Below are 16,904 nucleotides of genomic sequence, written 5' to 3' on the forward strand. Positions count from 1 at the left end.
ATATAGCATTAGGGCCCCGTCCATACAACCGCATTTAAATTTACTATCTCCTGATAGTCCTACGTGCAAATACAGTCACACTGGGCGTTAGAGATTAAATGTACAAATGTGGAGAAATATAATTCAGTCCATGGCACCCACCAACAGTACACAAGGATTTCAGTTTCTCCACATCCACACCAGTAATTGTTTTTTTGCTTTTTCTGGCAGTAGCCATTCTAATGAGTGTGAGGAATCTGGTCGTTTTTTTTTAAAAAAACGAACTCAATAATTTCCTACTGTTTCATTTCAAAATAATATTTATATATATGTGTATATATATACATTTATAGACACTAATTGTTCCTTTGTGAATGATGTACAATTGATATTAGGTGCCCCAGACAAAACTCCTAACTTTAAAACTATAGATTAATTTTATGTAGTTTATTGAAAAAAAACTGGGGAGGGGAGGCTTGTGAACATGATGGGCAGTAAGTTCAAACTCTTAAAGAATGAAGATGATTTTTTAAAACGTTTTGGACTTTTGTACTTTTTTCATATTCTTTACCATGCTAAGACTCTTTTACTCTCAGAGTCAAGGATCTCTGTGGTGCTCAATGTTTTGGTGATAAAGTATAAGCCACAGGAGCAATAGGTGCCAGGCCTAATTTCAATTATAATTTGCTGTATAGAGAGCAGCAAGTCATTCAGTTTCTCCCACCCCCAATTTCTCCAATTGTAGTAGAGGAATACTTAACTTACTCAATCTATGACATAAGATTTTTGAAAGGATTAACTGAGGCCAAAGATGACAATATTTCATCCATGCTAATGAAACTTTAAATATGTTGAAGAGATCTTTGCAAAAAGTATTATTATGTTCAGTGGCTGCAGAGCAAATCATTGTCTCTGCTTCTTTGGATATAAAACAGATTTTGTGCAATTACACATTGCACAGAGTGCTAGGAGATAGCTGTACAAAGATGGGGAAGGACACCAAGGTGACTTTGGTGCTCATGTCATGTAATGGGTATTTAGAAATTTCCACAAGCCTTATTATGTAAAATAAAATGCATGGTAACCCACAAAAAGTGAAATAAATAGTCTCAAAGCTGTGGAAAATATTCTGTTATCTAAACTACAGGTGGCTCAACTATCATATGTTTGCTTATCACTTTATTTTCTTTTTCTTTTTCCTGAATTGGAAAATATTTTAAGTCACAATTATAGATTATCAGTAATGGCAGCAACTGTTTGGTGGCATCTGTCAGATAATTCCAGATATTTGGATCTAATATGTGCCCTGAATTATGAAGATGTTTCTCCCAGAAGACTACTTTTAGCACGTCATCAGATGCCGTGTTCAATCTCACCTGACATTCAAAAGCTGGAACGGGAGATGGCTGTACTGGATTCTTAATCCTCTCTTGGTTGTACTCAGCCCTGAATAATATTTCCTCATGTGTAGTACAGTATTTGAAGTATTTTTAATAGCCTCAATAATATATTATCAGTTCATTTTTGTCAAAATGAAAAATATTGAGCCCCTTTAAAAATGCTAATTTTTCTTTTCAAAAATAGTAATCATGATATGAATACCCTATAATTAGGTTCAGGTAATTCAAAATAATGAATAACTAAGATGTATCACTTGAAGTCATAAAAAGAGTCTTCTGGCTTTATCTATCTCATGAAAAAAGCATTTGTATATAATTTTACAGTTGATAAACCCAAGTGATAAAGTTTCATCAGCATGAATGAAATACTGTTTTCTTTGGAAAATCAGATTCTTGGCTTCACTAATACTTTCTTCCTCGAGGAAGCTGAAAAGGCTGGCCTCAATATTATCACAGTAACAACTTTCTATAGAACTTCTTAATACTGAGTGCAGATTGGGGTAAACTTGTTGGCCAACTATTCTCTGTTGTTCTCCTACAACCTGTTTTATTCTTATAGCAATGGTGTTTATTGCTGCACATTTGGAGGGTGTTCTGTTGTTCCTGGTTCCAGTGTGACTTTTCTAATCTTACTTCACCTTATGCCCAATGATCAATAATTAATTAACTACTCACATCTTCTGGAGCACAGGTTTTCAACAATAAACACAACTTCATCAAGCACTCTTCCTTCATATATGCACTATATATGACAGAATATTAAAATCAGGGTTTTTGTCTCAATTTTTGCTGAGTCCCCCCTTCCCCATCCCTAAAAATAGCATCAATCAAATCCAAATTCCCTAAAAAAGATATTAGGCAATATTTTCAGGATTTGCAAAGACTATATATAAAAACTTATTTTGCAACCTTCTCCTATCACCTACCTCCAGACTACAAAATCTAAGATAGAAATTGGAGGATTTCTTTGAGAATTTTTTAAAATCCTACAGCCTGTTTTTTTCACTCCTCTTCCTAAAGGGCAGAAGAATGAAATACTTCTCCTTATCTTAAATCTGTTGAGGTAGGCTTCCTAGAGATTACTTAGATAATTTTAGTATATAATTCTTGAAGTTTGGAAGGCTAAGGTGGGACGGGGTGGGCAAAATTTAAAAATAGGAGGCTAAGTACATATTAACCAATAGAAAATCTAGGTAGGAAAGTCTGTCACTACTGGCCAAAAGAGAAAGAAGGGGAAATAAATGGCCCACATTAGAAGCCTGTTGCATTTACACTCGAGAAGCCACCAGAATCAGTGAGGGTTTTCTTACAGACTAGATAGGAACAAGGTCAGGGAGGGGGAACAGCCTGGAGACATATTAATTTTTCCCAGATTAACTGCCTGGAGGAAATATTGAACTAACATAGGATGAAACACAGTATAACTGATAGATACCTGAGTGACTTTTTGGAAGAAACTAAATTGTTCTCATTATGAGAAGTAGACTCTAAGGTCTAGTGGGGGCTAATAGTAGTATACTTACTAGGCCCCAAACAAAGAGGAGAATTTATCTACCATTAGAGACCAAACCAAGTTAGCTCAAGATATCCACCATGGCCAGAGGAAATCCATCCAACATGCCCAGAGGAAAGCACATCATACTGACCCCAGCCAAGAGAAAAACACAGCCTCGGCTCACAATGATGAGAGAGAGGAAGAAAAACTCATCAAGGGAATAAAGGTGGTGGCCACTTATCACAGGTTCTATGTGAAACTATCAAAGCTGGCTCAAATCAAGGGGAGAGAAGGAGCTTTCTTGAAATGTGTTTTTGCTTATTGCCTAGGCATTTAATTCCTGAACAAAGACTATTTAAATCTTAAAGATTAAAGGATGTTTTTCAAGTCTGAAAATCATAGGACTCAAATTAGCTTTCAATTCAGGGGCCAGGAAATGGCAAGCCCCACTGCGTGAGTTTGGAGGGGTGAAGAATGATGAAGGGAAGGTGTGAGAGAATAAAGTTTTTTTCTTTTGGCTCATGTAAGTTATGTATACCCATGCCAGAGCTGCAAGAACATCCATGGCATGAAACTGCAGCTCCCACCTTATGAAAAGTGTTACCTATACAAGAACAATATTACTTGATAAAATAATTTTATCAACCGGGCGCAGTGGCTCATGCCTGTAATTTCAGCACTCTGGGAGGCCTAGGCGGGTGGATCACCTGAGGTCAGGAGTTCAAGACCAGCCTCACCAACTTAGTGAAACCCCATCTCTACTAAAAATACAAAAATTAGTGGGGCGTGGTGGCGGGCACCTGTAGTCCCAGCTACTCGGGAGGCTGAGGCAGGAGAATTGCTTGCACCAGGGAGGCAGAAGTTGCAGTGAGCCGAGATTGTGCCATTGCACTCCAGCCTGGGCGACAAGAGCAAAACTTCATTAAAAAAAAAAAAAAAGATCAATTGATAATTTGTTTTTCTTCCAAGAATAATACATTTTTTTTACATGTGACTAATTTCACAAGTCTCCTGTGTAACTCGTAGCTATTCAAGGTGAAAGTTGTGCAACTTTGAAAGACCCCTGAGTAATTCCAGTTTGTTCTTTATATTTACTAAAAAGCATGACAGGTATTTTATGCTCATTTTAGGGAGAAAAAAAAAACAGAACTCAATTGGCTTATCATAAAGGTGATAGATTATGTTTTGTAAGAACACAAAGCACCTGTTTCTTGTTAGTGTTTGACTGAACTTCACCCTAGTTAACACTCTGGGGACCAGTGAAAGGTTAATTTGTACTATAAAATTCAATTCTCAGATAGTCATTGTCATGCTTCTAATCACATTTCTTTTTGGCCACCAGGCCAAATTCAATTGTAACAATACATGCAGATTCACAATATGTATTCACACTGGAGACCTGGCCATTGTTTCTATTTATGCTGATATTCTAGGTTATAATAGTGCATTACTTTTTACATCTCAATGAACTAGCCGAATATCTATTTTGGGCAGTTGAAGATACAAAGCAATATAGTCATTGATACAGGATACAGTTTGGATGTTTACCCTTGTCCAAATCTCATGTCGAAATGTAATCCCCAGTGTTGAAGGTGGGGCCTAGTAAGAGGTGATTGAATCATGGGGACAGATTCCTTATGGCCTTATGCTATCCTCATGATAGTGAGTTCTTGCAAGATTTGTTTAAGTATATAGTGCTCCCTTGCTCCTGCTTTTGCCATGTGACATTCCTGCTCTATTCCTGCTTCTGCTTGGACTTCTGCCATGAGTAAAATCTCCCTGAGGTCCCCAAAGGCTTAGCAAAGCTGGCACCATGCTTGTACAGCCTGCAGAACTGTGAGCTAATTAAGCCTCTTTTCTGTATAGATTATACGGTCCCGGTCTTTATAGCAATGCAAGAACAACCTAATACAGTCGTGATGGCAAAAATTAAAAACTATGTAGTTAATGAAACATAGAAAATACAATTTCAAATGATGTGTAAAATGTTAGCAGAGATGAGTTGTACCTTGGTAAACTGATACAAATAAACATTGTCTGACGAATTCACTCTTTGATAAAAAACTATCTTTAAGAAACTGATAATAATGAGGCAAGAAAATTTCTATAAAAATAACAGTAGGCAGGGCCCTGTGGCTCACTCCTGTAATTCCAGCACTTTGGGAGGCCAAGGCGGGCAGATCACAGGGTCAGGAGATCGAGACCATCCTGGCTAATACGATGAAACCCTGTCTCTACTAAAAATACAAAAATTAGCTGGGCGTGGCGGTGTGCACCTGTAGTCCCAGCTGCTGGGGAGGCTGAGGCAGGAGAATGGTGTGAACCTGGGAGGCGGAGCTTGCAGTGAGCCGAGATTGCCCCACTGCACTCCAGCCTGGGTGACAGAGTGAGGGTCCACCTCAAAAAAATAAAAAATAAAAAATGAAAAATAAAAAAAATAAAAAAGTGAAAAAAAAATAAAGCTTACATTTTAAACTTAAAATGTATGTGAACTAAATTTTTAAATTTTTTTCGTTTGAAACTTTCAAACTTCTCACAAATCACTCCCAAGCACTGGTACCACAGCACCATGACATCCTCATCCTCTGCAGAATAGCATGATGCATCACTGGATGTCTTCTTGTTGATTGCCTTCTCTAAGGCAGACATTGACCTAGGCATTTGGAACACAGTGTTGAAGAACACAATTATGTAGCCTACTCTCCAAAAGCTTACACTCTAGCAAAGAAGTCATATAAAAACCCATAATTAGGCGTGTGTGTGGCTAAATAGTGTGGCTCACTCCTTTAATCCTACCACTTTGGGAGGTGAGGAGGGCGGATCACCTGAGGTCAGCAGTTTGAGACCAGCCTGACCAACATGATGAAACCCTATCTCTACTAATACAAAAATTAGCTGGGCGTGGTAATGCATGCCTGTAATCCCAGCTACTTGGGAGGCTGAGGCAGGAGAATCACTTGAACCCAGGAGGCAGATGTTGCAGTGAGCCAAGGTAGTCCCATTGCACTCCAGCCTGGGCGACAAGAGTAAAACTCCATCTCAAAATAAGTAAGTATAAATAAAATAAAAAGTAAAAATCCGTAATTAAAATAGCATCAGGAACACTTGACCTGATAAAGAGGTGGATCTTGTGAAGTCATATAACCTGAGCCCTGAGGTATGAGTAAAGGATAGGCACTTGAAGCAGGGTTGGCAATATGTGGGGTGTGTGTGTGTGCACATTTGTGCATGTGTGTGTTGGTTGGGAATGTGGGGTGGGGTAGTAAGTAGAGTAAATGAAGCAGGGGAGCACAATGCCATAGATAATCAAAAGGAATTACCAAAGATAAGATAATTACAGAGCATGCCTAGGAGTTCAAGTCCTGCCAGAAAAATGGGAAATGGATTCACCAGAGACAAGTGGGGGACCCAGAGCAGCAAGTATAAAGCCAATTGTTGATTGTGCATAAACAGAGAAATTCCTAAGCATGATGATGAGACGTTGTAGTATTTGCTTCCTTAATCCTGATAATCAATTATATATAGTAATAATAACACTCACATTTTCAAAATTTACACTGCACCAGCCATAATAGCCTTTCTATTAATACATCTCTGATAACATTCACGAAAGATCATACACTTGAAAGCCGTGAGATCAATCATTTTTAATACATCAAGCTCTACCTCAGAGTAGCAGATTGCTACCTCTGGCTACCACTCACAGGTAGCAAGAGCAATTTCATTTGGGTCCGTTGTGCTTTCTAGTTTACAGCATGTGCATTGTACTTGTGCTTAGATGTGAAGCATTTTATCAGCATTATTAAGCTTATCATGTGGGAGACATGCAAAAGCACTGAGAGTAATGGAACTATTAGTAAAAAAATACATACTCTTACAATGAAAACGTCAACAATTTTATTTTTTTACTAAACGTTTTAAAAAGTTTGAGATACAGAGAAATCACTTTCACCCTTTATCCAGTTTCCCCCCAACGGTAACATATTGGAAACTATAATATAATATTATAACCAGGATAATGGCATTGATACAGTAAAATGGAGAACATTTTCATCACTGCAAGGATTTACAATGGCATCCTTTTATAGTCACACTTAGCTACCTTCTCTCAGCCTCTTCCTTAACCCCAAACCCCCTTTTCCGTTCTGCATTTCTATAATATTGTCATTTTGAGGATCTTATGTAAAGGAAATTATATACTATGTAACTTTTTGAGATTGAAGTTTTTTTTTAATTATTCAACATAATTCTCTGGAGATTCATCCAGGTTAAGTGTGCCAATAATTCATTCCTTTTCATTGGTTAGTAATACTTCTTTGTATTGATGAACCACAGTTAGCTTAACCATTCACTCATTGAAGAACATTCTGGGTTATTTTCAGTTTGGGTCTATTATAAATAAAACAGCCACAAACATTCATATACAGGTTTTTGTGTGAACATAAGCCTTCCTGTCTCTGGTATAAATCCAGCACTTGTTAATAGTACATGGCCACATACTAATAGCATGTTTAGTTTTTTAAGAAATTGCCAAACTGTTTTCCAGAATGGCTGTGACATCTACCTTTCTCACTGGCAATGTATAAGTGATCCAGGTTCTCTGCAGCATTGCCAGTATTTGCTTTTGATTCTCTCTTTCTCTTTCTCTATCTATATAGTCAAAATATATACATATATTTGCTTTTGACTACATATATATGTTTGCCTTTCACTATTTTTTGCTTTTGAATATATATGTACACATAATTCATTGTGTAGATATGTATATTGTGTGTACATATGTACATTATGTGTGTGTCTACATATATATGTATACACATATATATGAACATTTTATCATGCACGTATATGCCATCTGCATATTCTCTTGGGTAAAATGTCTCTTCATGTTTTCTCCCTACATTTTGTGAATCGGTTATCATTATTATTTACTGTTGAGTTTTGAGAGTACTTAATATATTTTTAGATACCAGTCTTCTGTCAGTTTGCAAATATTTTCTCCCAGTTGGAAGCTTGTTTTTTCATCCTCTTAACAAGATGTTCCACAGAAAAAAAGATTTTAATTTTGGGGAAGTCCAATTTATCTATTTTTTCTTTTATAAAACTTGTTTTTAGTGACTAGTTTCAGAACTCTTCGCCTAGTCCTAGATTCCAAAGGTCTCCTGTTTGGTTTTTTTTTTCTCTAAAAGTTTTATGGTTTTACATTCTACATTTAAATCCTTGAGCCATTTCAGTTAATTTTTGTACAAGATGTAAGAATTAGATAAAAGTTCATTTTTCTGTTTTGCCTCTGTATGCTAATTTCCTTAGCACCATTCCTTGAAAAGGCTATCTTTCCTCCATTGAATTGCCTTGGTACCTTTGTCAAAAATTAATCTGGCATATTTGTGTGGGTCTGAGTTCTCTGCCCTTTCTTATTGATCACGAAGTAAAATGTTAGCTGTAGATTTTTCTTGGTAGCTCAAATAGAGAAATTTTCCCTTTATTCCTACTAATCTGAGAGTTGTCTGTTTGATTCCTTTAATCATAAGAGGGTGTTGAATTTCGTAAAATGCTTTTTCCTGCACGGGCTGATATAGTCATGCAATATGTTTTTCTTCAGATTGTTAATATGATGGCTTACATGGATTGATGTCAGAATATTGAACCATTCTGCATCCTTAGAATAAACCTCACTTGGTCATTGATCCATGCCTAGCTATTTCTTTTCTGAGAGTTCATTCATTATGAAGTTAATTTTCTTAATATTGATAGAAATATTCAAATTATCTATATATATTGAGTACATTCTGGAAGTTTGTGTTTTTATGGTAACTGGTCCATTTCACTAAATTGTCAAAGTTACGTGTGTAAAATTATGGAAAATATTTCCTTATTCTTTAGATAGTTGCAGGATCTGCAGTAATATTTCCTGTTGCACTCCTAATATTGGTAATTTGTGTCTTCTCTCTTCTATCATTGTCAATCATGCTAGAGTTTGGTCAATTATATTGACTTTTTATGAAGAACCAGTTATGTTTAAGTGATTTTCTCTATTGTCTTTCTTTTTCCCAGTTTCATTTTTTGTTTTATGTTTATTATTTTCTTCCTTCTGTTTTCTTTGTGTTTATTTTGCTTTTTTTATTTTCAAATCCTTGAGGTGAGAGACTAGATTATTTTGAGACTTTTCTTCTTTCTTAATGTATGCATTTAGACTTACAAATTTTCCTATCAATATTGCTTTAGCTGTATCCCACTAGTTTGATTTCTTGTTTTTCATTTTAATTTGGTTCAATTTAGTTTTTTTAATTTCCTTTGAGACTTTCTCTTTGACCTTCTATCTAGAAATGCATTATTTAGTTTTTCAGTGTTTGAAGATTTTACTGCCATCTTTCTTGTCGATTTCTACCTAGGTTTTATTGTAATCTTATGTCACATTATGTATGATTTTATTATTTTTGAATTAGGTTTGTTTTATAGTTAAGGATATGCTTTATCTTGGTATATGTTCTGTGAGTACTTGAAAAGAATGTATATCATGCTGTTTCATGTAGTGTTCTATAAATGTCAATTGAATTCTGCTGGTTGATGGTGTTGAGTTATTCTATATCATTGCTGATTTCCTGTTGAGGTATTCTATCAGTTGTTGAAAGAGGGAAATTGAGCTTTTTAACTACAACTGTGACTTTGTCTTTGTCTTTTCAGTTCTGTCAGTTTTTGCTTCACATATCTTGCAGCTTTGTTATTTGCTATACACACATTTAGTATTGTTATATCTTCTTGTATTGACTCTTAAAGAGTATTGTATAAACCTTTTTATTATTAATGTCCCTTTCTATATCTGGTAATTTTCCTTGCTCTAAAATTAACATTATCTGATATTAATATAACCACGACTGCTTTAATTAATGTTTGCATGATTTCTTTTTTCTTCCTTTTACTATCACTCTACCAGTACTTTAACTGGTGCATTTAGACCATTTATAGTTAGTGTAATTATTTGTATGTTAGGATGAAGTCTGACATGTTATTGTTTTGCATTATTTTTATTCCTTCTGTTTTTTGTTTCTGTTATATCTTTCCTATCTTCCTGTGGGTTACTTGAACATATTTTGGAATTCTCTTTTGATATAATGTTTTCAGTGTGTCTCCTTTACAACTATTTTAGTGTTTTCTCTAAGAATTACATTAAATATACGTGACTAATAGTAGTCTACTAGTGTAGTGCTCTTACAACTTTGATTATAGAAATCTTGCCTACCTTTATATTTCTTTACTTTCCCCCAATTAGAATATAATTATCCTAAATATTTTCTTTGCTTACATTTAGAATCACACAAGGAGGAAGGGGAAATAATAGAATAAACTGAAAAAAGGGCATTCTGTAGAACTTACTCATATTTTGGGTTACCATATACTTTCTTCTTTCCTTATATTTAATGTTCCTTCTTTATTGTTTTTTCTGATTAAATGAGTTATTTTGGCTATTCTTTTAGAATACATCTACTGGCAACAAATTCTCTTAGTTTCTCTTTATCCGAAAGTATCTTGATTTTATTTTCATTACTGAAGGAAATTTTGTTGGATATATAATTCTGGGATGGCTGTTCTTTGCTTTCAGCACTTGAAAATATAGTGCCACATTTTTCGGGTCTCCGTGGTTTCTGAGGATGAATTCACTATCATTTGAATTTTTTCCCTATAGGTAAGGTTTTCTTTTTCTTTCTCACCAGTTTGATTTTTTTTGTTTTTATGTACTTTTGGAATTGTAATTATGATCCGTCTTGGCATATATTTCTTTAGACTTCTTCTGTTTGAGGTTTTGTCAGTTCCTTGAATCGGTAGATTTATATCTTATGATTTGAAAAATTTGGGCTTCTTTTTCAACATTTAATGCTGTTCTTATTTTTTTCATTGATCAAAAAAAACTATATTTTTAGTCATTATTTCTCTGAGTATTTTTTTCATCTTTGCTCTCTCTCCTCCATTCTCTCAGACCCCAGTGACATAAATGCTACATCTTTGGTTATGGTCCCTCAGGTCCCTGAGGCTTTGTTCAATTTTTTTACTCTATTTCTTTTCTTTTGTTCAAATGTGGAAATTTTTATTATTCTGTTTTCCAGTTCACGAATTTGTTGCTCTGACTCTTCCACTCTGCTGTTTAGCTCATTCACAGATTTTTCTGTTTTGTTTTGTTTTAATTTGGTCATTGTATTTTTTGGTTTTATAATTTCAAATGTCTAAAATTTATAAAATGTGTTCTTTATATTTTCTACTTCTTTGCTGATATTTCCTGTTTCTCTGCTGAGGCCATTTTTTTTTTTTTTAATTAGTTTCAAGAAGGTTTGCATACCTGATTGTTGAAGCATTTTAATTACAGCTGGTTTAGAATTTTGTTAGATAGTTCTAATATTTCTGTGATCTCAATGGTGGCATCTATTTATCGTCTTTTTTAATAGTTTGAGATCTCTTGGTTTTCAGCAGGTTGAGAAGTTTAGGAGGCCTCCCAAGTCACCCTCAAGTCAGTAATTCACTAGACGCATTCACAGAATTTAGAACTCAACAAAGATCATTTTATGTCTTCAAGCAACTTAATAGCTGTTATTTATTGCGGAGAAAAGATAGAGATTAAAATCACCAACCAGAAAAGGCATACAGGGCACGGTCCAAGAGATATAAGTTTTTGATGTATCCTCTCATTGGAGGTGGAGGTGGAGTATTCAACTGGAGTTTTCCTTTTCTTTTCTTTTTTTTTCTTTTCTTTTCTTTTCTTTTCTTCTCTTTCTTTCTTCTTTCTTTCTTTTTGCTTTTTTTATGTTTTTTTTTTGAGTGCAGTGGCATGATCTCGGTTCACTACAATCTCCACCTCCCAGGTTCAAGAGATTCTCTGGCCTCAGCCTCCTGAGTAGCTGGGATTACAGGTGCCCACCACTATGCCCAGCTAATTTTTGTAATTTTAGTAGAGACGGGGTTTCATCATGTTGACCAGGCTGGCCTTGAACTCCTGATCTCAGGTGATCCACCCACCTTGGCCTCCTAAAGTGATGGGATTACATTGGAGTTTTCAATTGTCTTCGCCCATTGGAGGTGGGAAGGCAGTGCTCATTTGTCTTAGCAGTGATGGGTGACAATACATGGAGTTTCACCACTCAGGGAAACTCCACCAAGCCTTGGTGTCTACAGTTTTCTTTGGGTGTTGGTTACATAGACGTGGTTGACTGCTCATGTTGTTGACCTTAGTTTTGAGGCCCTCTAGAGATGAAGTCACATGGCCCAAAGGCCCACCGTAAATCACACTGTTATCACAGACTATGCTGCATAGCACAAGGCTCCCGTGTGAACGAAGACACCCTTATTAAGCAGGACATTCTGAGAACTTGTAGGTTAGCACCCAGGATCCAGGGGGAAAGGCTAAATCTTTCTTCAGGCAAGGTTAATCCTTTGCTTCACAGTATGAAGCCTTGACATATGGTATCATGTTATGAGAGTCTGGGTCTTATTTAAAATTCTGCTCCAGGTGGCTTTCTCTGCCACTGCTCCAGCAACAGAAGGAGAGACACTGTGTTTTTTATTTTTTATTTCCAACTTTTATTTAAGTTCAGGGGTATACATGCAGGATGTGCAGGTTTGTTACAGAGGTAAATGTGTGCCACGGTGGTTTGCTGCACAGATTATCCCACCACCCAGATATTAAGCCAAGCCTCCATTAGCTATTCTTTCTAATCTTTTTCCTTCTCTTCACCCTCTCCTCTGACAGGCTCCAGTGTGTATTATTTCCCTCCCTGTGTCATTTAGTTCCCACTTGTAAGTGAGAATATGTGGCATTTGGTATTCTGCTCCTTTGTTAGTTATAACAAAGGATATATGGTCTACAGCTCCATCCATGTCCCTGCAAAGGACATAATCTCATTCCTTTTAAAGGCTGCATATTATTCCATGGTGTATATGTACCACATTTCCTGTATCCAGTCTATCATTGATGGGCATTTAGGTTGATTCCTTGTCTTTGCTGTTATGAGTAGTGCTGCAGTGAATGTACTCATGCATGTGTCTTCATAATAGAATGATTTATATTCCTTAGGGTATATAATCAGAAACGGGGTTGCTGGGTCAAATGGTATTTCTAAGTCTTTAAGGAATAGCTACGCTGTCTTCCACAATGGTTGAACTAATTTACACTCCTACCAACAATGTCAAAGTCTTCCTTTTACTTCACAACCTTGCCAGCATCTATTGCTTTTTGACTTTCTCATAATACTCATTCTGACTGGTGTGAGACAGTATCTCATTGTGGTTTTGATTTGCATTTCTTTCATGATCAGTGATGTTAAGCTTTTCTTCATAGGTTCGTTGGCTGCATGTATGTCTTCTTTTGAAACGTGTCTGTTCATGTCCTTTGCCCACTTTTTAATTTTCTTTTTGGTGTAAATTTGTTTAAGTTTCTTGTAGATGCTTGATATTAAACCTTTGTCAGATGGATAGATTGCAAAACTTTTCTGCCCTTCTGTAGGCTGTCGATTTACTCTGTTGATAGTTTCTTTTGCTGTGCAGAGGCTCTTTAGTTGAATCAAATGCCATTTGTCAATTTTTGATTTCGTTGCAACTGCTTTTGGCATCTTTGTCATAAAATCTTTGCCTGGAGAGGCACTGTCTTATTACTGCCAGGTGGAAACGGAAGTCCAGGTTTACTTCTCAGCTTCCATTGGCATGCTACAGGAGTCATTCTTTTTACTCTTTGGTAGGAGTAGGAGGCCTTGCTTCCCCACATGGTCTTCGCTGACACAGAGTGATGGTGGCCTCATTATTGTGGGTGATTCTGAAAATCCTGACCCTCCATTAGGCCTCCTCTGATATCACTTGGTAAAGGAGAGGAAGAAGTGCCTCATTATTGCCAAGTCAGGCAGGAATTTCAGGCCCTGTGTGTTCCCACTGACACCACGTGAGGAGGCATCATTACCACCTCATGGAGATGAAAGTCCCAGATTTTTGCTCAACTTCTCTGACATCACTTCAAAGAGTGTTGGACACTTTTCAGAGCCTCATGAAGGAGGAAGTATAGGGTGCCCAGCCGGGCTTTGTTGGCTTGGGAGGAAAGGAAGTTACAATTTTACTGTGGCGTTGGGCTGAAGTAGTATAGTTATTGTCTACAATTTGTATGTCTTGCTAAGCTGCCCGTTTTTTGATCCTATAGCTACAGAGATGAGGCCTTTTTTGGAGCATTTATTTTCTGGGTCTTTGGCATTTCTGGGTTGCTGGTTTCTTTAGCTCCTGGTTTGTGGTAATGAAGCAAAAAGAAAACTCACGGAGCTCCCCAATGTGCTATTCCTTAAGTTCTGAGGTTCCTAACCTGTCTACCTTCCACTCTGACATTTCAGGGTCTTATTTTATTTGTTCTCTACATAATGCTCAGGGCTTTCAGTTGTATTTAGTGAGATAATTAAAAAGAAAAAGTCCATTCTATATTTTCTTACATGGAAATCCTCTAGGACATAATTTGAAGCTGAAAAATGATGACAAATATTTTGAAGGACACAAAACAAATCATAAACCATGTAAAATGTGTTAATCTGTGCAACAGATGATAATAAAAAAATACGTAAACAAGGGATTGTCAAAAAGGAAAAAGAAAACTTTCCAAGGGTGTGACTAGAAGGTCAGTTTCAACACTGGATGTCTGGTTTTCTGATGATAATTCCGGAGAAATCTGGGAATTTATTGGAGAACTTAAAGATTAACAGTGAAAGCTTTACAGGTTCAAAGCCCTTTTAAATGTAAAACTGCTGTAGCTGTTAAGGCATTCCTGATAAAGTTTGTGGAATTCACAAAAGAAGAGGAACGCATGCTGCAATTGATTTCCAGTGTTAATAAAACTGATCTGTTTGGTAAAATGCAGGCTGATGGAAATGTACCAGCAACAGGAGAAAAGCATGCTCCATGTACCACTTGAAGTTCTTTCAGAAATAGAGAGTTCTCTAGACGGTCCAGGCAGGAAGATATTAAATAGATGAAAATACAGTCGTGCATCACTTAAGGATGGGGATATGCTCCTGGAAATGCATCGTTAGGCAGCTTCATCATTGTGTACACATTATAGAGTGTGCTTACATATACAAATGTAGATGGTATAGTTTACTACACCCGATTGCACATAGGCTCCAAACCTATGCAACATGTAACTGCACTGAATACCGTAGGCAATTGTAACACAGCGGAAAATATTTGTGTATCTAAACATAGTACAAAAGGCACAATAAAAATATGGTGTTATAATCTTATGGGACCTGAGCCATCTATACTGTTGTTGACTGAAACATCGTTATGCTATGCATGACTGTAGTTACTTACAAAACCTTTAGAAGATTCGAGGAAACAAATCTTAGGGGAAACACTATTTGATTTTAGGTTTCAGAGGTAGTGGGAACTATAGGAGACAGACACCAATGATCTCAGCACCCTTCTGCTCTAAAGTGGTTGATTAGCAGAATTCCTGTAAGCCATCAGCAGTTCCTAATCCCTGATTGTTTCTACCAAAGCTCCTCACCTTCCAGCTGCTGTTGAAGAGCTCTGTTGCTGCTTTACTTCCTCTTTTCAAATATCCTATGTGGCATTTTCATTACTTTTTCTGACAGACTCTAAAACCAGATTTGCTTTCAATGATTCTGGGAGGTGTGGTTCCCATGTTTTCAGTCCCACAATACAGGAGAGAAGACAGAAGGTACAGAATAGTATAAACTTGCCAATATATAGCCGGGCATACCTGGTGTTAATGTGATGCACTTATGAACAGTTAAATGAAAATAAGAGAACAATTCTTTTTTATCCAGGAAATATTCATATAGATTTTGTTAATAGAAAATGATTGCTCTCTTCTTATAGATTAAATAGAGACTAATAAAATTTAAGCAACTAATTCTGGCAACCAAGGTTGCCAAAAAAAAAAGAAGTGTTGGAACTGGGATTTGAGGTGGAATTCAATTTTCCTCTTAGCTATCCAGTTTTACTTCTCCTTTAAAAAGCTTTGAGGGATAAAGTATTAAGCTTAAGGTCATAGCTAAGCACATTCGTGTATAATTAAAGAGCATGATATAGTCAGAAAACTGCAAATATGATACAATGGGTTGTGTATGTGAGGAAACAAGTGGAAAATAGATGTGTACAGAAAAAAAGAAAAAATGCATATATTAAACATATATAAATGATTACTGTGCTTTGATGAGCATCAACACTTGAAAGGAATTGGGTAAGGAATGGCAGAAGCAAGAAAAAACTTGGAAAGAAACGATTCCACTAAATTCAAAGAGCAAAGAGAGATTATCTTCTTTTTAGGAGATATAGTTCTTGAACTCCCCCAAATTCCTTCATTACAAACAGAGCACCTGGAGAGCAAAAGCAAAAACTTACAAGATTTTTTGTGAGAAAGCTTTTGAGAAACCGCCAAACTGTATTCCACATTGGTGACATCTTCTGCATTCTCACCAGCAATGTAAGAGCATTCCAGTTTCTCACATTCTGGCCTATATGCAGTACTTTCTATTTCTTGTCATTGTAACAAATCTAACGGGTCTGAAAGAGATATCCCATTGCAGTTTTGATTTGCATTTCCCTAATGACTAATGATCTTGAACATTTTTTTTCATGGGCTTATTGGCCATTTGTGTATCTTCTTTGGAAAAATGTCTATTCAATTAATTTGCACATTTTTATTTTAGTTTTAGCTTTTGAAAAGATTTTCCAACTTTTAAATTCAAGGGGTACATGTGCATGTGTGTTATATAGGTAAATTGCATGTCATGGGGGTTTGGTGTACAGATTATTTCATCATCTAGGTAATAAGCATAGTACCAAATAGATAGTTTTGTGATCCTCACTCTCCTGCAAGCCTCCTCCCTCAAGTAGGCCCCAGTGCCTATTGTTCCCTTCTTTGTGTCCACAGGTACTCAATATTTAGTTCCCACTTATAAGTGAGAACATGTGGTATTTGGTTTTCTGCTGTTTCTGCCTTAATTCATTTAGGATAATGTCCTCCAGCTGTTCTGGCAAAAGACATGATC

The sequence above is a fragment of the Piliocolobus tephrosceles genome, chromosome 6 (assembly GCF_002776525.5).
Source record: "Piliocolobus tephrosceles isolate RC106 chromosome 6, ASM277652v3, whole genome shotgun sequence".
NCBI lineage: Eukaryota > Metazoa > Chordata > Mammalia > Primates > Cercopithecidae > Piliocolobus > Piliocolobus tephrosceles.